This window comes from Lissotriton vulgaris, chromosome 1_2, assembly GCF_964263255.1.
Source record: "Lissotriton vulgaris chromosome 1_2, aLisVul1.2, whole genome shotgun sequence".
Taxonomy (NCBI): Eukaryota; Metazoa; Chordata; class Amphibia; order Caudata; family Salamandridae; genus Lissotriton; species Lissotriton vulgaris.
In genome coordinates, this window is record NC_141686.1 from 320,609,771 (window position 1) to 320,634,891 (window position 25,121).

The following is a 25,121-nucleotide window of genomic DNA, read 5'->3' on the forward strand; positions in this document are numbered from 1 at the left end:
GGTAGGGAGTTCCAGAGTGAGGGGGCCAAGAAGGAGAATCTAAGACCTCCGTGCTTTTTACGCCTGTACCTAGGTGTCTGGAGGAGGGCGTGATGGGAGGAACGGAGGTATCTGGGGGGGGCGTACGGATGAAGAAGAGAGGAGATGAAAGAGGGGCCGATACCGGCCAGGGATTTATGGGTTAGGCAGCCAAGTTTGAACTTACAGCGCTCCGACACAGGAAGCCATTGAAGGGCTTTGAGGAGGGGACGAACGTGGTGATGTTTTGGCTGACGATGGATAAGACGGGCGGCCTGATTCTGGATTAACTGAAGTCTCTTTATTTGATATTGTGGAATGCCTGCGTATAGGGCGTTGGCGTAGTCGATCCGAGAGATGACTAGCGCCAACAGCGCCAGGGTGAGAGCTTCAGTGGTCAGGAAGTGAGCTATTTTCCGGATTTTTCTGAGCTGGTGGAAGCAGGAGGATACTGTAGCGCTGATCTGATGATTCATAGAAAGATCTTGTGAGATGTAGACCCCTAGGCTTTTTACTTTTTCAGCGGGACTAGGAGGGGGGCCAAGGGAGAGGGGCCAGAAGGTGGAGTTCCATGGATTGGCTGGGCCTCCGACAAGAACGAGCTCCGTCTTGTCGGGGTTAAGCTTAAGGTGGTGAGCGCCCATCCAGTCGCTGATATGGCAAAGGGTGGACTGGAAATCCTGGGCCGCTTCCTGCGAGTCAAGGTTGAAGATGAGCTAAATGTCATCTGCATAATTAAATGCAGTGACATTCCTGCCCCGGAGAGAGCGGATCAGGGGGGTAAGGTATAAATTAAAAAGGAGTGGAGACAAAGACGAGCCCTGCGGGACTCCGCAGGTGAGTTTCATCCTGTCCGCCGAGAATTGGGAAATTCGAACAGATTGGTGGCGGTTCGTCAAAAAGGAACAAACCCAATCAAGGGCCGTCCCTCCAATACCAGCCTCCTTGACACGGTCAACCAAGATGGAGTGGTCGACCGTGTCAAAGGCTGCCGACAAGTCCAGGAGGATTAAGGCTTGGCTGGCGTTAGAGTCAGCACCTCTGCGGAGTTCCTCCATAACAGAGAGAATGACGGCCTCAGTTGAATGGGCTGGTCTAAACCCAGCCTGTTGGGAGTCCAGGAAGTTGGAGTCCTCAACAAAGGAACTGAGGATGCTGGTGACATATGACTCAAGTACCTTACTAAGGTAGGGAAGGAGGGAAATGGGACGGAAGTTGGCCATGATCGTAGGGTCAGCGCTGGGTTTCTTCAGGATGGGTACTACTTCCGCGTTCTTAAACTGACTGGGAACCTCACCGAGCAGAAGGGAGTTGTTCAGGAGGGCCAGTGGAGGGGTGGGGCAGGCTGAAAAGGCAGCCCGGAGAATTGCGGGGGGGCAGCAGTCTGTGGGGGAGCCAGAGGAGACTTTATTAAGCAGACTGATGAAGACTTCTTCTGATATCGGGGGGAACTGAGTCAAAGAATGAGGGTTGACAGGGGGTGCAACCTCAGTTAATGGTGTAGCTGGGGGAGTGGAGGAGATGCTATTTTTGATTTTAATAATTTTTTCTATAAAGAAACAGTTGAGGGAGTCGCAGAGTGCTTGAGACGGAAGAGGTTTGAGAGTTACCCTCCAATGGTCCTTACTCCGTCGGGCTGTCGGAGAGATTTGGCTATGGCGGTGATTGAGTAGTCACTGCTGTTGCTAAACCTATGGTCTGCCTGCAATTAAAATAATCACCAACAAATAAATCGGGCCCTAAGTTCTTGTAAAATGTAAATGTAAATCCAGTATTTGTAAAGCGCACCCGGAGGCATTCCCGTGCTGGGGACCGTCGGGAAGATTAAGCAAGCTATTGCTCAGAGTCACACGGTGCTGGGCTGACCTGCCGCCGGGGATTGAACCGTGGCCCCCATTTTCCAGCGTCAGTCGCCTGGCCACGGCGCCACCCCTCTTCCCCTGAAAACAATGTTTCTGATAACAGGGAGACAAAAATGTTAAATGCTTGAAGTCCAATCTATAGCAGGATTATGTTGGTATAACCAAGAGATTCCAAGTATTGCTTGAAATTGGGGTGCAGAAATCACATCTCAGTTGTTCCTGGTGTTCTTGAAAAATTGTCGTAGTCAATATCATGCATCGTTTGCACTTTGCCCTTTCAAAAATAGGGGTGCTAATTATTTAGTAAAAGAAGGTCCATACAGTTTCTAGTCGCCCCATCATCTATTAATGTATCTATGGAGATATTTTTATAAGGTACCCACTCTAGTTGCACAGGTATACGAAGATGACATATAGTGTCCTCAAGCGTATAATTGGCAAGTTCTTTGAAGACCCTTAAGCCCTGATCACCTACACGTTGGGTCTCAGTAACTACTGGGCTACAGCATTTCTCTCTTCCTCATTGTTGGCAGAGGCTATCTTTTGTTTCACTTTCGGTTTGTCACTACAGCCTTGTAAAACATGACCGCCCTCCCACACTAGACACAGAGCTTTTGATCCCAATGTCTCTCCCACGCTTCCTTATGGCGTGGCCCAGGAATGCCCCATTTTGGATAGGTTCACTTTCCTCCACCACTTTAGGTTTGGATCTCTTTTCCCTAATGAGCGCTCTCCTCTGATCAGTTCTACCGCAATCTTTTTTTCTTTCCAATAAACGGTGATCCAATTCGACCACCAACACTGACTACTTGGCCCAATAAGTCAATTCATCCCCTAACCCTGTTAAAAAAGCGAGGCTCTTGTTTCTTCTGGCCACCCAGATTCAATGAACACTTAATTCAGGGGCGGCTCTAGGCTCATGGTGGCCCTGGGCAGGGAGCATAGATAGGGGGCCGCCGGAGGAACAGGTAGGAGGCCCCCGGAGGAACGCAGGTGTGGAGGCCACTGAAGAGGGGGAGTCAGGGTGTTTGGAATTGGAACAGAGCCGGAGGCCGCCAAATCCCTGCCAGGGGCCACCACACAAATATGTATCCCTCCTCAGAGGATTATTATATTAAGGACATATATCGGAGTGGTGGCCCCTGGGGTTTGGTGGCCCTGTGCAGGTGCACAGCTTGCACATGCCTAAGGCCGCCCCTGCTTGATTAAAAGTGGTTAGCTAATTGATGACGGCCTTACGCCTTGTTTTAGATTCAACAACTCTGTATCTACAGATTGCATAAACATATGTTTATCAAAGAGATTCTTCCTCTCTTCAATTCATTTTGTATAATTATAGGAAAGGGGGTCATCTCTTGCAACTAATGGAATGGACCATGGAGCAGTGGTGCCCCTCAGATAGGGGAGTATAGAAGCAACCCCGGACTGATTGTCTAGAAAATAAGGAGGTTTACTCCGGTAGCTAACTTAGCTGACTCCCTGAAGAAGTGTTCTGGAGGTGCTAAAGAGACTGTGAGGAGTGCCTACGTGAACTACTGGGGTTGAACTCCCACTCCCACCGGCACCCTCACTTTCTTCTGATGTTATAGGTGTAAGAGTGTGAACAAAGGTAGGCGGTTTCAATGTAAAGTTTGGTCTAGCTTCTCCGACCATGGATTGTTTTTCACTTAGGTGAACACTGCTACCACTGAGAGGATTCTGTAATCCATCTAACCTTTGTGAAAGTTGATGTGTTTCTGCATTAGACAGTTGTACAGACTGACGTAAATCCCTGGTATCAGTCTGTAAGGCTACCAATAAACTGATTTCTTCAACTAAAGATGGGTTCTAAGATTTGCTCTCGCTCGCCAGGATAGTATACATGAGCTGTCATTCTGTAACAACTGAGCACCAACCTGCTGAGGTGTGTGATCCTGTAGGAGTGAGATGCAAAGAGAGAGGCCAGACCCAAACACCACCCAAACACAACAGCGTGGACACAGATTGCACTCCAGATAGAATCAGTCTTCAGGGGAAAGGGGAATGGGATTCACGAAAAAGAATATACATCTTCGATGCTCTTCAGACCTTCTTCCTACTGGATGCGAGCAAAGGTATGCATATGGGTACATACCGAAGAAGAGAAAGAAATAATGTAAAGTAATACAAATCTGAATCCTATACTCTGCAGATTTTATCAAAAAAATTGCTTCTAGCACAAATGCTTCAAACGATACTAAAAAAAGTGACACGTGTTGCTGCTCAGAGGAAGGCCATTTGCAAAGCTGGACTGGTCATGTTTCTGATGTTTATTGCTATATTAGAATGTTAAACTGGTACTAATGAGCTGCAACCAATGCCCAGGCAGTGTTACTAAGTGTAGAAATTACAACATAATGAGGTAATACTGTTACAAAATGACCAGCATTTTGCTGCATAATTTGCCGTTTCTTTCCACATAATTTACTCAACCCTGACGCATAATTTGGCCCTCTCCTGCCGCATAATTCCAGCGGCCCTGAATATACTATATGCAGGCGGTAGTCCAGGAAGGAATAGGCGGTAAGCATGAACCTTGGCAGCAGTTACAGAAGAAGAAGCTCCGCCCCCCAAGACGTGAACTGGGGGGAAATAGGATATTCAGGTAAGTCAAAATGTGATTCCAAAGTAACAGGCACGGGTTAATGAACGGACAGAGCTTTTGTAAATGTAGCATCCCAAAACATGGCGACCACTCCCACCCTCCCGACCGCCTCAGTTACTCCCAGTTTCTTCCACTCTCTTAGTCTTTCTTTTGTCCCAGCCTCCCTACCACCAGTGTCTCTTCCTTTCTCATGGCCTCTACCAGGTCCTATCCCTCCACCACCAGTGTCTCTTCCACTCTCATAGCCTCTCCAAGGTCCTATCCTTCCACCACCAGTGTCTCTTCCACTCTCATGTCCTCTCCCAGGTCTTATCTTCCTACCACCAGTGTCTCTTCCACTCTCATGGCCTCTGCCAGGTCTCACCCCCCAAACCTCCAGTGTCTCTTCCACTCTCATAGCCTCTCCCAGGTCCTATCAAGCAAAGAACTCTAAGTTAAAATAAAAGATTTAACAAAGGCATATAGAGAGTTAGTTCAATTGGCAATAGGGAATATAACTAATCTACAGAAATTGAAAGAAACAGATATAGCAGACCAACCAATTAAACTTGCCAGAATCATAGAAAAATCCTATAAAGAACTAGGTAGAGATGGTTTGGGTGGGAAACCGGTAAAACCCCAACTAACTGAAAATCCTGAAAAGATATTTATTACAAATAATCTAAACACTCAAAAAAAAGAACTGGGATGGAAATAAACAATCCACTCCCAAAGAAAAAAGATTCCAGTCCAGAGGAACGTCTCCTCGGTGGAGAGAAAGATCTCCGGATCAAGGACAAAAGTCTCCCCAGAGGGAGCCCTCTGAGAAAAGATGCAACCTTAGAAATAGGGATAATTTGAAAAAACCTGACAGATATCAAGATATTGATACACGTCCTTCTCGATCTTTTCAGACTTCCTCGCAGAAATCGGAAAGAAGAGGACGGTCAGAACACAGGGAAGAGCACGTCAAGTCCAAAGACAAGGAACCTGCTCAAAGTAAAAAATTACAATTTCAGAGAAAGAAGGTAGCCAGTATTAAAATAATCAAACATGCCGAGGATACTGAGGACACAGCTGAAAAACGGAGAGTGGGCGCAGACAATGCTAGACAGCGCAGCAGAAGTGACAATAGCTCGCAAGATCCTGATGAATCATCTGGAGACAGTGGACACGAATGAATACATTCAGGTGGAAACTGCAGATACCAGAGTTAGCAAACCTCATAAAATATACAAAATAACATTGCGTATAGAGGGAGATAAGACTAGGAAAGTAAGGGGTCTGTTTTGGGACAACCTTTCAAAAGGCTATGACACCCTTCTAGCTGAGAAAGACTGGCCACCAGAGTTTGTCAGGGAGTGCCCTCATGGCGAAGAAATGATTATGCCTGCCTTCTCAAATCATATTCCAATTCATAGAAAATACACATATGCAAGAAAATGGGCAGTAGCCCAAGCACCTGCATTATATAAAAATCATGTAGGATGGGATGAGGACTCTCCACCTCACAAAATCCAGTTAAAATGTCAACCCACTGCACAAAGGCAGTACCCAATTAAGCAAGAAGCTAAAAAACAAGTCAGGGAGATCTTAGATCAACTTGAATACCAAGGGGTGATTGAAACATGCACCTCTCAAATGAACAATCCTTTGTTTCCTGTCTCCAAACCAGACGATTCATATCGTCTAGTTTTGGACTATAGACACTTTAACTCATGTTGCAAGACATTTGCAGTACAAAACTCACACAGTTCGGCACTAATGAATAACATTGTGCGCAAAAAATACAAAACAACATTAGACATCTCTAATGGATTCTTTTGTCAAAACATTGCACCTGAAAGCAGGTATTTGACCGCTTTCTCAATAATGGGGTCACAGAAAAATTTCTGTTGACTCCCACAGGGATTTAAGAATAGCCCAGGATTATTCTCACCAAGGGTAACAGAGTTACTACAAATATATGATGATGAGGCATTATCTTATGTCGATGACATCTATCTCACAGATGATGACCTGGATACTCACTTGAAAAGAGTGAACACCATAATACTTGGGTTCGCAGCAGAGGGTTACAAATTCAACTTTAAAAAGTCACGAATTGCCCATCTAACTGTCCTGTTTTTAGGATATGAATTATCAAGTGAAGGCAAAAGCCTAGCAGACAACTTCTTAGAGAAGTGCGCTGTACTCCAAGCACCAAAAACGCTGAAGAACTTACAATCAATACTAGGTTTCCTGAATTTCGGAAGAACTTACATTCTAAATTATGCAGAGAGGGTTAAACCTCTCTATGAATTAATAAAACCTGATTTTAAACCAATCAATTGGACTCAAAAACACACAGAAATTTTGAGATCATTGCAAACAGACATGTTAGCTAAAACAAAATTAGAAACTCGTGACAATACACGCAACCTTGTAATCCGAGTCATCCCAGGAAGTTGCGAATTCACGTACCTGACCTCTAATGAGGGAGAAACGGTACCAATAGCTTACAAATCACATTTATACACACAAGCTGAAAAACCATTCAGTCTTACAGAAAATATTGTAAATGCGGTTCAAACTGCTGTAGCAAAAGAAAGAGCCCAAGCCCAAGGCAAAAGAATAACTGTTTATACAGCAGGATCAGCCTTTGAGGCGTTATTAAGCCCAGTTAATCTATCTAAAAATGGTGGCATTAGATCCAAAATGGATACAGTGGGAAAATGCTCTTGCTGCAGAAGACGTGAAATACTATTTTGACCCGAACATGAAAAAACTGAAAGATCTAAAATATGAAGAAGAATATCCTTTGCCAATCGAAATTCTGCCTCTCCAACAGTACTCTTGTGTAATCTATCTGGACAGATTTGCACAACACTACGATGTGGATTATAAATCCTACAATGCAGCATGCGCGATTGTTAAAGGTCGCTGGCTCTGTGGTAAATTCAGACCAAAAATAACAAAAACTGAATCACTGAGAAACTGTTCGGCTCTGCGAGCTGAAATTAGATCTTTAAAGATGGCGCTTGAAAATGCCGATCGTGAATTCCCGACACTAATAGTGTGCGATTCGCATTTTTGCGTCAAATCTTACAATAATGACTTGCAGAACTGGGATCAAAACTATTACAAAGATGACACAGGTGCCACAATAAAGCATAAGAAGCTTTGGGAACAGGTAGTTCTTTTGCAGAAAGAACTACGAAAGACTCATGTGATACATACACTGAGTCATCAACATGATGGCGTTCACGTTGCAGGGAATTCATTGGCTAAAACAGCCACAGCGGAAGCAGCTCAACCGGCTTCGGTAGCCACAAAAAAGCGCTCAGAAAAATACATAGACGGGGAAACTATGCTGACAGTAAAAACGTCTTCAAAAGGCGACTGTGCAGCACTACCCGTGAACTATCCACTCAATTATACATACATAATTGACGCAAACTCCGTTCCTTTTGCTCGAATGCCTGGAGTGGGGGATAGAGTAATTCCAAACACGAACAGGAGAGTCTTATTAATAGCAGACGCGCACATGGGTGAAGGTCCGAGGCACAAACAGATCAAGGAATCTCAGAAAGAATTACAATCAGAATACTGGTGGCCGGGGATGAACGTGCAACATTACAAATTTGCAAAGAGCTGTCCAAACTGCAACAGAGATCGCAGTAGCGAACCGACCGGAGTATTGCCATGGCCCTTCTTGTAGTTAGCATAAGGCTAACTATACGTAAAATCCAGCGTCCCATTAATTTCTTTTTAAGACTAGATTCACTTCAAAATACAGACCCCAGAGCTCGGCGGACGCCAGAACTGTTATAAAAGATTTGCGAGTCTTTATCGGCACATACGCAATTGGCATGCTGCATTCTGACCAGGGTCCTGCTTTTAGCTCTCGATCTTATAAGGAGGCCATGACCAGCATGGGCATTGCATTGCGGTACTCTTGTCCCTTCCATCCTGAGGGAAATGGGATTGTGGAAAGAAAAAACCGGGACATAAAGCAATCTATAACGGCGAGGGTATTAGGTTTGGGTGATGGGTGGGTCCAACATTTAACAAGTGTCCAACGTAGTCTTAATAACCTGCCAAGAAATTCTCTAAAAGGTTTCAGCCCGTAGGAGCTATTGTTCGGTACTAGAATGCATATTCAGGATTTAGATAGTCAAACTTCAGTGGTAAAAAAAAATGCTTTGATATCAAAGACCGTTTGGCTGTTTTACAGGACTTAAATGAAACAAGAAGAGCCCTAAGCAACATAAAGTTAAAGCAACAGCCAGAAGCCACTGAAGATAAACCACCTGTCCCAGCAAGGGCTGTCTGGATTCCAAAGATTGGGGATCTAGTCATGTCGCGTGTTTATCTAGGTTCCTGATCGATACTGTGACCTTATGCCCCTATTCGGCTATAAATCCATTTATTCCCTATATTGGCATAACCGTTCAAGTGCGATTTTCAGAAAAGTCATCTCTGGCCTCACACGAACAGAGTCACATTCCAGCATAGCTCTCTGCCACTTCCTTTGCGACCAATTAGTGCAATGACATAGCAGAAGTCACTATCTGATATTCCTAGATTAGCACTCCGAGTTCTGCAACAAGATAAAAACTCAGCAAACCTGGAAATCCCCGCTTGCTGTGTTTTGATTAGTAATGGAACTCTAATGAGCAACTGATAACTATCACTTCCGAGTGACATCTTTAATTGACGTCTTATGTCCAGCAAACTTGCGTCAAACCCGGCACCTGTCAGGTATAAATATTACCAACGTTGCCTTAAGCAATGCGAGCTACTGTTGCTGATGCCAGCTGCCTGCAAGACCCCGTGTTGGTGAAGCTAGCACTCTGTCGCTGCAGCCTGCTGTCCCTGTGGTGGTGAAGCTGCTGATACCATTATCGCTGCTAAAGCGCGAACTATGGTGCAGTACGCTTAGGAGCTGAACAGCCGTCCCCCTGCGAAGACATCCAGCAGATTCCAGCTGCCGGCGGACGCTGTCCCCCCTCCTTCCTCGACACGCTGAAGAGACCCGCTGCCTTTCTCGTGCAGAGAAATCCAGCTCCGGCGTTTCCGGTCTACCCTCGCGGGTGACTGGGATATCGAGAGTGACCCCTGAAGGAGATACCAATCCTCCATCATTCTATTCAGAGGTATGGTGTTGACTAAACCCTTAGACGAGAATTCTTGAAACAAACCTTGGCAAAACCAACTTAACTTAAAGCTAATTACTTACTCCCCTTCCACGTGTTAGGCTTAGGTCAGGCACACTGGGGTAGGCTTAGTTAGAAGCACCAGTTGAGTATGTTAGCCTAATGTATATATGACTGTATATATGTTTTATTACTTTTAAACCATTGTATGGCTAAGAAACCATATCAATGCTTTTACAGTTCTATTTCTCAATCCTTATCTTACTGTACGTACTTTTTATAATAACAATTATTGCAATTGTGGCAATACATTTCTCTTGTACGAGAAGAAAGACTGTTCAATAAATGTTAACCCTTTATTGACAAACGCCCGTCTCTCTATTCTCTACATCTCGTGAAAGTAAACTGCACTAGACTGACTGAGTGAAATACATGTCTATTGTTTCACACGACCCTAGAGATTGACTCTTGATCTGAGGAGCAAAGTTGTCATGTTGCACGGTTGTTGGAAAGCTGAATCCCTTCTTGTCTGTGCCAAGGAAGCTGATCACTTCCTATGCAGAGAAGAAAGTTTCCAGTGACCTCTGAGCTAGTTGGTAACACAACCCAATTAAGTTTAGCATAGTCAGTGGAGGCCTGGAATATCCGCAGTTCCACGTCAATACTACTGTTTATGTTATTCCAATGCGCAGGGCCTAGAGGGAAACTAGGAACTACACTACATGGCGCCCTAACGTTTGGTAAGGCGATAAACTAACGCAAGAGAGTTAGAGTAACTCAGTCGTGCATATTTCACAAACCACTTTCTCCCGTAAATACTCCAATAGACGTCTGGAGTGGGTGAAAGGTTAAAATCCGCCCGAACTCAGTAGGAAGAGATTCCTATGTAAAGCTCTGGTTTATTCAACGTTGAAGGATACAGTGTTCCAAAATATTGTGCACCTAATCTTTGTCTCCTTGGAGACCTACTCTGCAAACCTCGCATTTTTACAATGCCAGAAAACAGAACCCCTGGGGCCGCAGTAGATGCGACTCAGCAGGGTCCCGAACACACAGACCCGGATGCTATTATCATCCCGGTCCACTTAAGAAGATCTATAACTTTAAAACTTATAGAAAACGGACTGACACCTCAAGGTGGTACAGTAATTTTCGTGATAGAGGCTCACGAGTATCTGCAGACAGAGGTATTCTATTCATGGATAAACTTTCCAGCGGTAAACGCTAGAACAAAAGAGTTTCACTATTACAAAATAGAGAAACCTCCGGAAGAGTACGCTCCTTTCGAGGAGATTGAAATTCCACTTAAATTTCAAGAGCACCTGCTCTGGTTTAATGGCGCCCTAAAACATACTGATCACATAACCAGGCTCGGTCCACTAGGTAGACCAGGAGCAACGTGGCCGGTTCTAGCCAGCTACACACCACATCCTGACATTGTATAAATGTCCAGAGAAGAGCTGTTAGTACAGCTAAACACATTAATAAAAATACATAGGCAATTAGTCCAATATGTAATGCGGACTGCAACAGTCCAACCAGCTGTTAATACACCACAGCTGACCCCTCATCAGGGGAACACTAATAAAATCACACCACAGAACACACAGTCATGTCTTGGTAAAACACCCGTAAAACGGGAACAAATTCCTTTCTGGTTAGCACAGAAAATCACTCAAATAGAGGCAGTATTTCCTGATACTACCCCTATTGAGAAACACAGAATCTTGACCATCTGCCTTCCTATGGGAATCGCACCACACGTGGAGGACTGTGACACTTGGGGTACAGTCTTTGCTTCCATTTACACAAAAACACACGGTGTTCCGTCTATGGCGGTAATACCAGAAGTGCTAAAACAGATTCAAAATGAATTCGGTCCAGAGCCCGCTTTAAATCTAGGTATGAAATTACTGAAAGACTTCAAGCAGGTCTCGGCTACATTATTAGCCAACATAAAGGGAGAAGCAGCATCTATGGCGATCCGCCAGAAGTTGAAGGAAACAGATATAAAAGATCCTGTTGAGCTTGCAAAAATCATAGAAAAGTGCTATGAAGAATTAGGTAGAGACAGCTTGGGTGGGAAACCGGTAAAGCCCCAACTGCTCGAAAATCCTGAAAAATTATTTATTAAAAATAATTCAAATACTCCTAAAAAGAGCTGGGATGGAAATAAACAATCCACTCCCAAGGAAAAAGTTTTCCAGTCCAGAGGAAGGTCTCCTCGACGGAGGGAAAGAACTCCGACTCGAGAACGCCAGTCTCCCCAGAGGGAGCCCTCTGAGAAAAGATATAACCTTAGAAATAGGGATAATCTGAAAAAAACTTGATAGATATCAAAGTATTGATACACGTCCCTCTCGATCTCTTCCACAGAATTCGGAAAGAAGAGGACGGTCAGACCCAGGAGAGCACACCAAGTCCAAAGACAAGGAACCTGCTCAAAATAAGAAATCTCAATTTCAGAAAAAGAAGGTAGCCAGTATTAGAGTAATCAACCATGCCGAGAATACTGAGGACACAGTTGAAAAACGGGGAGTGGGCATTGACAATGTTGGACAGTGCAGCAGAAATCAGTATAGCGCGCAAGAACTTGATGAGTCATCTGGAGACAGTGGACACGAATGAATACATTCAAGTTGAAACTGCCGACGCCAGACTTAGCGAGCCCCATAAAATATACGAAATAACATTGCGTATGAAGGGTGATAAGACTAGGAAAATTAAGGGTCTATTTTGGGATAAGCTCTCAAAAGGCTATGATATTCTGTTAGCTGAAAAAGATTGGCCCCCAGAGTTTGTCAGGGAGTGCCCTCGTGGCGAAGAAGTGATTATGCCTGCCTTCTCGAATCACATTCCGATTCACAAAAAATACACATATGCAAGGAAATGGGCAGTGGCCCAGGCACCTGCATTATATAAAAATCATGTAGGATGGGATGAGGATTCACCTCCTCACAAAATCCAATTAAAAAGTGAACCAACTGCCCAACGGCAGTATCCCATTAAGCAAGAAGCTAAAAAACAAGTCAGGGAGATCTTAGATCAACTTGAGTACCAGGGGGTGATTGAAACATGCACCTCTCAAATGAACAATCCTCTGTTTCCTGTCTCCAAGCCAGACGATTCATATCGTCTAGTTTTGGACTACAGACACCTTAATACATGTTGCAAAACTTTTGCAGTACAAAACTCGCATAGTGCAGCCCTAATGAATAATATAGTTAGGAAAAAATATAAAACGACATTAGACATTCCTAATGGTTTCTTTTGTCAAAACATTGCACCAGAAAGCAGATATTTGACCGCTTTCTCTGCATTTGGGTCACAGAAAAAATTCTGTCGACTCCCACAGGGGTTCAAGAACAGCCCAGGACTATTCTCAGCAAGGGTAACAGAGTTACTACAAATCTATGATGATGAAGCATTGTCTTATGTAGATGATATTTATCTCACAGACGACGACTTGGATACTCACTTGAAAAGAGTGAACACCATCATACTTGGGTTCGCAGCAGAGGGTTACAAATTCAACTTTAAAAAGTCCCGAATTGCCCATCTGACAGTAGTGTTTTTAGGGTACGAATTATCAAGTGAAGGGAAAAGCCTAGCGGACAACTTCTTAGAGAAGTGCGCTGTACTCCAAGCTCCAAAAACGCTGAAGAATTTACAATCCATTCTAGGTTTTCTGAATTTCGGAAGAACTTACATTCTAAATTACGCAGAGAGGGTTAAACCTCTCTACGAACTAATTAAAGCTGATTTTAAACAAATCAATTGGACTCAAAAACACACAGAAATTTTGAGATCACTGCAAACAGACATGTTAGCAAAAACAAAATTAGATACACGTGACAACACACGTGATCTTGCAATCCGAGTCATCCCAGGAAGATGCGGATTCACGTACCTGACCTCTAATGAGGGAGAAAAGGTACCAATTTCAATTAGATCTCACTTGTATACACAAGTAGAAAAAGCATTCAGTCACACAGAATGTAAATGTAGTGAAGTAGTGTGGCTCACTGGTTAGAGGCGGCAGACCCGAGAGCAGAGGACGGCCCGGGACCAGGGTTCGATTCCCGGCGCGGCAGGTTTCTGGACCAGGGTCAGCGGACTCGATAATTCTCTCGCCTCGGTGCCCACTCTGATCAGCGATCACACTCGGCAACTCTGGGCATTAGCTTGCCTCATCTTCACTAACGGCCCCACCAGACCGTCGGGGATGCCTGGTCTCACCCTGGAGATACCCATTAAGGGACCATCTCTCAGGGAAGCCAGGAAGGGTTTCGCAGCGGTCGAAGCGCCTTGGGACCCTACGGGTAAGTAGTGCGCTATATAAATGCCAATACATTTACATCTACATTTACATTTCAACGTAGAGAGAAAATCCTACGATGCAGCATGTGCGATCATTAAAGGTCGTTGGCTGTGCGGTAAATTCAGACCGAAAGTAACAAAAACTGAATCTGTAAGAAACTGTTCGATTCAGAGAACTGAAATCAGATCTTTAAAGATGGCGCTCGAAAATGCAGAACGTGAATTCCCGACACTTATAGTGAGCGATTCTCATTTTTGCGTCAACTCTTACAACAATAAACTGCAGAGTTGGATCGAAAACGACTACAAAGATGACACAGGTGCCACAATAAAGCATAAATTGCTCTGGAACGAGGTAGCTCTTTTACACAAAGAACTACAAAAGACTCACGTGATTCACGCACAGAGTCTTCGACGTGATGGCGTTCACGTTGCAGGGAATTCATTGGCTAATACAGCCAAAGCGGAAGCAACTAAACCGGCTTCCGTAGCCACAAAAAAGCGTACAGATAAGTACATAGACGGGGAAACCATGCTGGCAGTAAAAACGACCGTAAAAGGCGACTGTGCAGCACTGCCCGTAAACTATCCACTCAATTATGCATACCTAATCGATGCAAACTCCGTTCCTTTTGCTCGAATCCCTGGAGTGGGGGACAGAGTAATTCCAAACATGAACAGGAGAATATTTTTAATAGCAGACGCACACATGGGTTTGGGTCTTAGGCACAGAGAGATCAAGGAATCACTGACTGAATTACAATCAGTATTCTGGTGGCCGGGAATGAGTGTAGAACACCAAATATATGCAAACAACTGTGAAAACTGTAATAGGGATCGCAGTAGCGAACCTTGCTACCGGCTACCAGTCAGAAAGAGCGTAACGCTGCCTACACCCCATCCTGCGTCCTATTAATAGTTAAGACGAAAAGCACTTAAAAAAATGAGGCCCCCAGCGCTCGGCTGACGCTAGAATGGTTATAAAAGATTTGCGAGTCAATATCGGCACATACGCAATTACCACGTTCCATTCTGACCAGGGTCCTGCTTTCAGCTCTCGAGTCTATAAGGAGGCCATGGCCAGCATGGGAATTGGGTTTCGGTATTCTTGTCCGTCATACCCCGGAAGGGAATAGTGTGGTAGAAAGAAAAAACCGTGACATAAAGCAATCTATAACAGCGAAGGTATTAGGTTCAGGCGCTGGGTGGGTCAAACATTTAATAAGTGTCCAGACCAGTCTTAACAACATGCCAAGAAATTCTCTAAAAGGTTTCAGCCCATACGAACTATTGTTCGGAATTAGAATGCGAGTTCAGGACCTCGATAGTCAGATGTCAGTGGTACAAGAAGAAACAACGCACTTTGATGTAAAGGATCATTTGGCTGTTTTACAGGAACTGAATGAAACAAGAAAATCATTAAGCAACATAAAGTTAAAGCAACAGCCAAGTACCACTGACAAGGCACCACCAGCAACAGCCCCAGCAAGGCCTGTCTGGATTCCAAAGATTGGGGATCTAGTCAGAGAAAAGATCGCGGTTAAGAAGGAATTTGGGCCTTCTTACAGAAAAGCAGTACCTGTCTTAGCAGTCACCGGAACAAGATCAGTTGTGCTACCGCCCCTTGCTGGTAAAAAGGAGAACAGAGTTGTGTCTATCGATCTGGTAAAACCACAAGCATGTGGCCTATAATCAACAGTAGGCCCAGTGGACTCCCAAGAAACAACAGAATACCCAAACTTGCAACAATCCAAGAGGTTCAAACTGAAAGACTAATCACATTCGATCAGCCTGCAGTGCACAATGAAGGACTATGCAATAATGCCATGGAACTCGTGCCTCTTGAAACACAGATTGAAACAGTTCGTCAAGAAACAACACCAGTCTACAATGATGTGGCATCAGAAAGTGCTACCGAAAGACAGATTGAAAGAACAATCCCATCAATTGACAGAACTGCCTCTGGTTATTTCATCAACTTCGACAACTTCTCTGAAGATTTAAATGACCCCGAAGTGATGCCAGAAACTAAAAAGACTTTTAAAGAAAAAGCAACGGAACTCTTTCATCAACTGAAGGAAATCTACCTAATTTCCCCTTGGCTAGAGTTCTGGTTCGGTCTAGGTGTATTTTTCCTCCTGCTTTGGCTCATCATGGTACTGTGTTTGGGAAAATTCATTGAAGGAAAATATGTCAAGTCAAGTCAAGTCAAGTCAAGTCAGATAATTTATATAGCGCACTACATACCCAGAGGGTCTCAAGGCGCTAAGGAAGGGGAGGAGGATTACTTGTCAAATATCCACGTTTTAAGTTGCTTTCTGAATGCTAGGTGGTTCTGGGTAAGGCGAAGGTAAGTGGGGAGTGAGTTCCATGTTTTAGCAGCCAGGTATGAGAAGGATCTGCCTCCCATGGTGGTCTTGTTGATGCGAGGTACAGTGGCGAGGGCTTGGCTGGAAGAACGTAGTTGGCGGGAGGGGGTGTAGAAGGACAGTCGTGAGTTGAGGCATTCTGGTCCGATGTCGTAGAGTGATTTGTGTGCGTGGGTTAGCAGTCGGAAAGTGATTCTCTTATTGACGGGTAGACAGTGGAGGTCTTTCAGGTGACCAGAGATGTGTTCGTTGCGTGGGATGTCTAATATGATTCTGGCTGAGGCGTTTTGGATTCGTTGGAGTTTCTTCTGGAGTTTAGCGGTAGTACCTGCGTAGAGGGTGTTTCCGTAGTCCAGTCGGCTCGTGACCAGAGCATGGGTGACTGTTTTCCCGGTTTCGGTGGGGATCCAGCGAAATGTTTTTTTGAGCATGCGAAGAATGTTGAAGCAGGATGAGGATACGGCGCTGACTTGTCTGTTCATTGAAAGTGAAGAATCCAGGATAACGCCTAGGTTTCGTGCGTGGTCTGTCGGGATGGGTGCTTTTCCAAGGGCTTCCGGCCACCAAGAGTCGTCCCATGCAGAGGGGGATGTACCTAGGATGAGGACTTCTGTTTTATCTGAGTTCAGTTTCAGACGGCTGTGTTTCATCCATTCAGCAACTTCTTTCATTCCTTCGTGTAGGTTAGTTTTGGCGGTGCTGGGGTCCTTGGTGAGAGAAAGGATTAGTTGAGTGTCATCCGCGTAAGAGATGATGTTGAGGTTGTGTTGGCGGGCGATGGCCGCAAGGGGGCTCATGTATATGTTGAAGAGGGTGGGGCTGAGTGAGGATCCTTGTGGTACGCCACAGATGACTTCGGTGGCCTCGGACTTGAATGGTGGAAGGCGGACTCTCTGGGTTCTTCCGGTGAGGAACGAGGTGATCCATTCAAGTGCTTTTCCTTGTATTCCGATGTTGCTGAGGCGTTGTAAAAGGGTGCTGTGGCAGACTGTGTCGAATGCTGCAGAGAGGTCGAGGAGGATGAGGGCGACTGTGTCTCCATTGTCCAGTAGAGTTCGAATGTCGTCTGTTGCTGCGATGAGGGCGGTCTCGGTGCTGTGTTTTGCTCGGAAGCCAGATTGTGAGGAGTCGAGGGATTTGTTGGCTTCGAGGAAAGCGGCGAGCTGGTTGTTGACAGCTTTCTCGATTACTTTGGCCGGGAATGGAAGGAGCGAAATGGGGCGGTAATTTTTGAGTTCGGTGGGGTCCGCTGTGGGTTTTTTCAGAAGGGCGGTGAGTTCAGCGTGTTTCCAGTTTTCCGGGAAGGTGGCGGAGTTGAAGGAGCAGTTGATGACGTCTCGGAGTTGCGGTGCTATGACGGAGTCTGCTTTGTTGAAGATGTGGTGAGGACATGGGTCTGTGGGGGATCCTGAGTGGATGGAGTTCATCAGGCGGATGGTGTCCTCAGTGGAGATTGGGTTCCAGTCGTTAAGGGTGTTCGCGGGGGGAGAGTGTTCAGCATGTGGTTGGGTGGGTTGGACTCCGGGTTGGTTGTCGAAGCTGTTGTGGATGTCTGCAATCTTGTTGTGGAAGAATGAGGCTAGGGAGTCGCAGAGGGCTTGAGAGGGGGTGATGTCGTTGGAGTTGGCCGAGGGATTGGAAAACTCCTTGACGATGTTGAAAAGTGTCTTGCTGTTGTGGGCGTTGTTGTCAAGTCGATCCTTGAATGCTGTTTTCTTGGCCTTTCGGATTAGTTGGTGGTGAGTGCGGGTGGCGTTTTTGAAGGCGTCCTTGGTGCTGGTGGTTGGGTCTTTTTTCCAAGCTTTTTCAAGGGTGCGGCAGAGTTTCTTGGACTTCTTAAGATCATCATTGAACCATGAGGCCTTCTTGTTGCCAGGTTTGCTTTGACGTTTTTTCAGTGGTGCTAAGGTGTCGGCGGTGTTGGATTACCATAGGGTGAAGTTGGCGGCGGCTAGGTTTGGGTCCGAGGAGTGGGCTGGGGTGTTTAGAAGTAGCGATGAGGAGATCTGGTCGGTGGTGATTTTGTTCCAGTTTCTTTGCAGAGTTGGTTGGAGGTGGTTGGTGGGTTTGGGCTTGTTGTAGGTGAAGTGAACGCAGCTGTGGTCAGTCCAGAGGAGATCCATAGTGTGGCTGAAGGAGACATGGTTGCTGGAGGTGAAGATGGGGTCGAGTGTGTGACCTGCGATGTGGGTGGGGGAAGTGACCAGTTGTTTAAGTCCGAGGTTGGCGAGGTTGTCCAAGAGGGTGGTGGTGTTGCGGTCGTTGATCTTTTCAAGGTGAAAGTTGAGGTCTCCCAGAAGGATGTATTCTTTGGAGGGGAGCGCGTGTGGAGTGATGAAGTCCATGATGTCTTCACTGAATTTTGCGCGGGGTCCTGGTGGTCTGTAGAGGAGGGTGCCTCTGAGTGTGGTCTTGGGGTCGATGTGTATTTGGAAGTGAAGGTGTTCGGAGTTGGCGAGGTTGGCGTCAGAGCTGGTTGAGATGCGGATTGATTTCTTATGGACGATAGCGATTCCTCCTCCTGTGTGGCTGGTACGATCTTTGCGAGTGATCTTATAGTCTTCATTAAAATGGACACAGCAAGTCAGAACATCAACCTAGTCCTGAAACCACACAGATCATCCCACGTGAAGAAAAGAGAACTGTCAACAGTAAATGTCACAGGAATTCCAATACCTGGTGGGGTAGTATGGGAGAAAACAGACTATGAGATCTATGGTCCGGTCGAGATCCTGAAGTATCCTCATCAACTAAAGGTTTCCTTAAGTGACTTTGTGACACCTAGTACATTCTCTGATGATTGGGACTTTAACAGTATTAATGACATGATGTCTGATTTAGTAATGTCAGCTAGATTCACAGATCATGATTATTTACAAGGTTCATCTAGTTATGAGCAGTTATTCTGTTACACACACTATGGGGATCATTACTTGCATAAATCTGCACAGCCTAGAAATGTTTTTATGTATAATCAATGGGAACATTGTTCTACACCACCTAAAAGCAGTTCTAAAGCATTTTTTGAGAAATTCAAATACTTCTCAGGGTTTAACACCAGTGATGCAGAAACGTTTTATTACAAACTGTTAGATAAAACAGGAATGAAAACAATGCTGACAAATTCTAAATTGATATATTCAGAAGCATTTTATGACAAAATGATGACATTTGGTTTTGATTATTGGAAAAATAATATTGAAACGAAAACAATTTGGGGTACAAAAGATTGGCAGGTGCAAGGCATTGAAGCACTATTTAGAACCTGCATGATACCAGAACAAATGTTGTTTTTAAATGACACAATACACCAAACATCCTGTCTTGGCCTAGCTAAGAACAAAGACCTTAAAACACCGTCTATACCGAAGCCAATACCTGAGAATACAACCACAGATATTGAGTTAGACGTGTCACAAATTTTACATTTCAACAGATCAAATCCTGATTGGAAAAAGTGGTTAATCTGGCCTACAGACACAAATAGCTGTCAAGATAGATTCCTGAATAAAACACAGGGGTTAAAAATGACCAGATTAGACTCAAGATATTCCCAGAGACAACATCCAGGGATTATAACAACATACAGTGTAGGGAAACTCGGCCTTGAATGGCTAACTCCGTCCACACTGGCTGAAATTAAGCAACACTTGTCTTTACTAAAAGATGGTGCTGATTTGCGCGATTTCATTCTTGGACCACGCAAACAGCGTCAAAAGCGTTTCATAGCGACCAGTATCTATGCTGCTTACAACGAGGCTTGGAAAGTAAAGCAAATTGAAACTGCTGAGAAAATACGAGAAATTGATCGTATTAATTTGGAGAAATCACTTTCTGTAGTAGACAATGGGTTAATGACTCTGTCTTCCAGAATATATTCGTTGGACAATATTGTATCATCTGCCTTTGATGTGATAGACAGAGATTTGCTAATGTTACAACATGGCCAATCTCAATTACGCTCTATTATAGAATTGGGCTGGACGCTGCAAAATCTTTGTTCAGGCTATGTGCCTTGGCGTTTAATGAACACAACGTCATTATTTTCCATTTTTAACCTTACTGATAAACAGATCAGTTTGGCACAGAAAGGAGCAGACTATACAATCCTGAGCATCGAAAAACTCGAGAGATTACCATTGACAATGTCAGAGAGTCCTGTCATTGAATGGATAATACACGGAATTATCACAATTCCGATAACAACTTTCCGATTTAAAAAGTGCCTTGAGTACATACCTGCTGGCCAGTATGAACAATTGGGTAAAGGATATGTAAAATCTGAATGGAAATTACCATACACTCATTCTTGCTATAGTGACAGCAACAAAAATGTATTTCTTAGTGGTGAGAACTGTAAACATTCACTAAGCGGTATACTTTTGTGTCAGGTTATTAATTTACACGGAGCATGTGATGGAAATTCTAACAACCTTTCATGCCACCAGCTAGTCACACCTGCAACTCAGATAGAGCCCTTCTTTATGCAACTTTCGAACGGGAGTTACATTCTTAGAACGGATCACAGATGTTGTGGCCTCGTGCCAGGGAAAAGTTATCTAGTAGAAGTAACATCCATGGTCAAATGCTGTATGCAAGCATTGTTTCCGAGTGGGCCTCCAGACACAGTGACTCCCATCTGGCCTCGTCTGAATCTCTATTCTATACTAATTGATACATTAAGCAAAATGAAATCTGTACTTTTACAGACAACAGTGCCTATAACGTCATCAAAAGAGACGTATGATCTTCTAGTTGCAAGGACAGCTACTGAAGTTCATGACCTTTTATCAACAAATTGCCCCGTGCATTTCGTAGAAATGTTCAGCCAACTCCTTAACATGTCTAGTGCAACAAGCATCCCAGGCATATTTAAGACAGTCTTTACGGGACTGCTAACACCCTTCCAGGCAATTTTGGGAATCTTTCCTAATTTTGTGCACTCCATTTTTGGCGGCATACCATTATTTTTGGGACTCGTCGCAGGGATTCTATTTTTGACCCTCCTGCTACGTTATGGCAAGCCTCGGCTCAGACATAGCTCCCATGGGAATGGAAGAGACAATCCTAGCAATGCGCTACCGGGACAGGATAACTAACGTCCTTGGATTGGCCAGGCTGAGAGATCTAAACATGACCTGGTTCCTTTCATTCAGACCGATATGGCAAAATTGCATTTTACCTGTGCTACGGTGTATGCTTTGCGGCGATGAATGCGTGTTGGACATCTGTCTTTCACTTCCATCAGCAGTACCAATGGACGTCGATACTTTGCTCAGTCCAATAACGGCTCACGCATTGTGTTGTCCCCAGCGGCTACCAATCCTGATGACGGCATTCGTGGAGACTCCTGTACTACAGCCAAGTGGTAACAGTGGAGCAAGTGACAAAAGCAACATCATCCAGGTACAACGTTCTGTGAGCATTGCTGGTCCCGACTATGATGACAGCAATCATTCTCACACCTGCCAAGTTACAGCGCTATCTAATTTGGTTGAACTATCACCTGAATTTGTAGACCAATTCTTTGAGAGCCTGTCTGATATGATGTTCTCACCCGTACAGAAACAATAACTTTGGAGAAGCTTTTCCGACACACAGCGTTCCCATGAACTCTGAATTCGGCCTTCAGTTTTGATCAACAAAAAACTGCCAAGAGCTTTTGAAATCTATTTTTTCCCGTTCAAGCAATAATTTTTTGATTTGGACTATTTTTTTAATATTGACCTTTTTTTGGCACGAACAATTCTTTGCTTAACGTAAAAACTATTCCTAGAGAACAGAAGCTTCACACTTCTATTTCTAAACACATCTAGAGACATAACAACATTACACCAGCCTCTAGGACATGTTATTACAATGCATTTTTATGTGATGATTTATCTCGCCTTTCTTCTGTCAGAGATACTTCATGTGCAATTCTTTTGCATAATCGTTCAATAATTTCATATGCAATAATTTTTTGAATGATTTCTATGCTTCAAACAACGTACAGTACCTAAATTTCATGTATTTCAAGTACGCCTATTTCGAATGCATTTATGTATTTTGGGGTGGGCAATGTTACACATGCATCTAATTGCTTTAGTTTTAGTAATTTGATGGACATGAATACGTGGAGTGGGTGTCGCGTGTTTATCTAGGTTCCTGATCGATACTGTGACCTTATGCCCCTATTCGGCTATAAATCCATTTATTCCCTATATTGGCATAACCGTTCAAGTGCGATTTTCAGAAAAGTCATCTCTGGCCTCACACAAACAGAGTCACATTCCAGCATAGCTCTCTGCCACTTCCTTTGCGACCAATTAGTGCAATGACATAGCAGAAGTCACTATCTGATATTCCTAGATTAACACTCCGAGTTCTGCAACAAGATAAAAACTCAGCAAACCTGGAAATCCCCGCTTGCTGTGTTTTGATTAGTAATGGAACTCTAATGAGCAACTGATAACTATCACTTCCGAGTGACATCTTTAATTGACATCTTATGTCCAGCAAACTTGCGTCAAACCCGGCACCTGTCAGGTATAAATATTACCAACGTTGCCTTAAGCAATGCGAGCTACTGTTGCTGATGCCAGCTGCCTGCAAGACCCCGTGTTGGTGAAGCTAGCACTCTGTCGCTGCAGCCTGCTGTCCCTGTGGTGGTGAAGCTGCTGATACCATTATCGCTGCTAAAGCGCGAACTATGGTGCAGTACGCTTAGGAGCTGAACAGCCGTCCCCCTGCAAAGACATCCAGCAGATTCCAGCTGCCCGCGGACGCTGTCCCCCCTCCTTCCTCGACACGCTGAAGAGACCCGCTGCCTTTCTCGTGCAGAGAAATCCAGCTCCGGAGTTTCCGGTCTACCCTCGCGGGTGACTGGGATATCGAGAGTGACCCCTGAAGGAGATACCAATCCTCCATCATTCTATTCAGAGGTATGGTGTTGACTAAACCCTTAGACGAGAATTCTTGAAACAAACCTTGGCAAAACCAACTTAACTTAAAGCTACTTACTTACTCCCCTTCCACGTGTTAGGCTTAGGTCAGGCACACTGGGGTAGGCTTAGTTAGAAGCACCAGTTGAGTATGTTAGCCTAATGTATATATGACTGTATATATGTTTTATTACTTTTAAACCATTGTATGGCTAAGAAACCATATCAATGCTTTTACAGTTCTATTTCGCAATCCTTATCTTACTGTACGTACTTTTTATAATAACAATTATTGCAATTGTGGCAATACATTTCTCTTGTACGAGAAGAAAGACTGTTCAATAAATGTTAACCCTTTATTGACAAACGCCCGTCTCTCTATTCTCTACATCTCGTGAAAGTAAACTGCACTAGACTGACTGAGTGAAATACATGTCTATTGTTTCACACGACCCTAGAGATTGACTCTTGATCTGAGGAGCAAAGTTGTCATGTTGCACGGTTGTTGGAAAGCTGAATCCCTTCTTGTCTGTGCCAAGGAAGCTGATCACTTCCTATGCAGAGAAGAAAGTTTCCAGTGACCTCTGAGCTAGTTGGTAACACAACCCAATTAAGTTTAGCATAGTCAGTGGAGGCCTGGAAGATCCGCAGTTCCACATCGATACTACTGTTTATGTTATTCCAATGCGCAGGGCCTAGTGGGAAACTAGGAACTACACTACAGTCAGAGAGAAGATCGCGGTGAAGAAGGAATTTGGGCCTTCTTACAGAAAAGCAGTACCTGTCTTAGCTATCAGCAGAACAAGATCAGTCGTACTACCGCCCCTTGCTGGTAAAAATGGATAACCGAGTTGGATCCATCGACCTGGTAAAACCACAATCATGTGGCCAATAATAAGTAGTAGGCCCAGTGGACTCCCAAGAAATAGCAGAATACCAACATTTGCTACAATCCAAATGGTTCAAACTGAGAGACTAATCACATTTGATAAACCTGCAGTGACTCAAAAAGGACTATGCAACAATGCCATGGAACTTGTGCCTCTTGAAACTTAAATCACAACAGTTCGTCGAGAAACACCTGTCTACAACGATGTAGCCTCAGACTATGCTAATGAAAGAAAAGATGAAAAAGGAAAGGAAAATTCGGAAGCAATTCCAACAATTGACAGAATTGCATCTGGCTACTTCATCAATTTTGATAACTTTTCTGAAGATCCAAGCGAACCTGAAGAAACGCCAGCGACAAAAACTTTTAAAGACAAAGTAACTGAACTCTTTCATCAACTCAAAGAAACCTATCTGATTTCCCCATGGAATGAATTTTGGTTTGTGTTAGGTGTACTTTTCCTCCTGCTTTGGCTCATCATGGTTCTCTGTTTGGGAAAATTCATTGAGGGAAAATACAGTACAATGGACACAGCAAGCCAGAACATCAACTTGGTCCTAAAGCCACACAAGTCATCTCACATCGAGAAAAGACAACTATCATCAGTGAATGTCACAGCCATTCCAATACCCGGTGGGGTAGCTTGGGACAAAACGGATTACGAAATCTATGGCCCGGTTGAACTCTTAAAATATCCACATCAGTTCAAGGTTTCATTAAGTGACTTTGTAAAACCAAGTACATTCTCTGATGATTTGGGCTTTGAAAGTATAAATAATATGATGTCAGATTTAGTAATGTCAGCAAAATTTACAGAACATGATTACTTACAAGGTTCGTCAAATTATGAACAAATGTATTGTTACAATCACTTTGCACATCAATATTTACATAAATCTGCTCAACCTAGAAATGTTTTTAAGTATAATCAATGGGAACATTGTGCAACTCCAGCAAAAAGCAGCTTGGAAACATTTTATGAGAAATTCCCATACTTCTC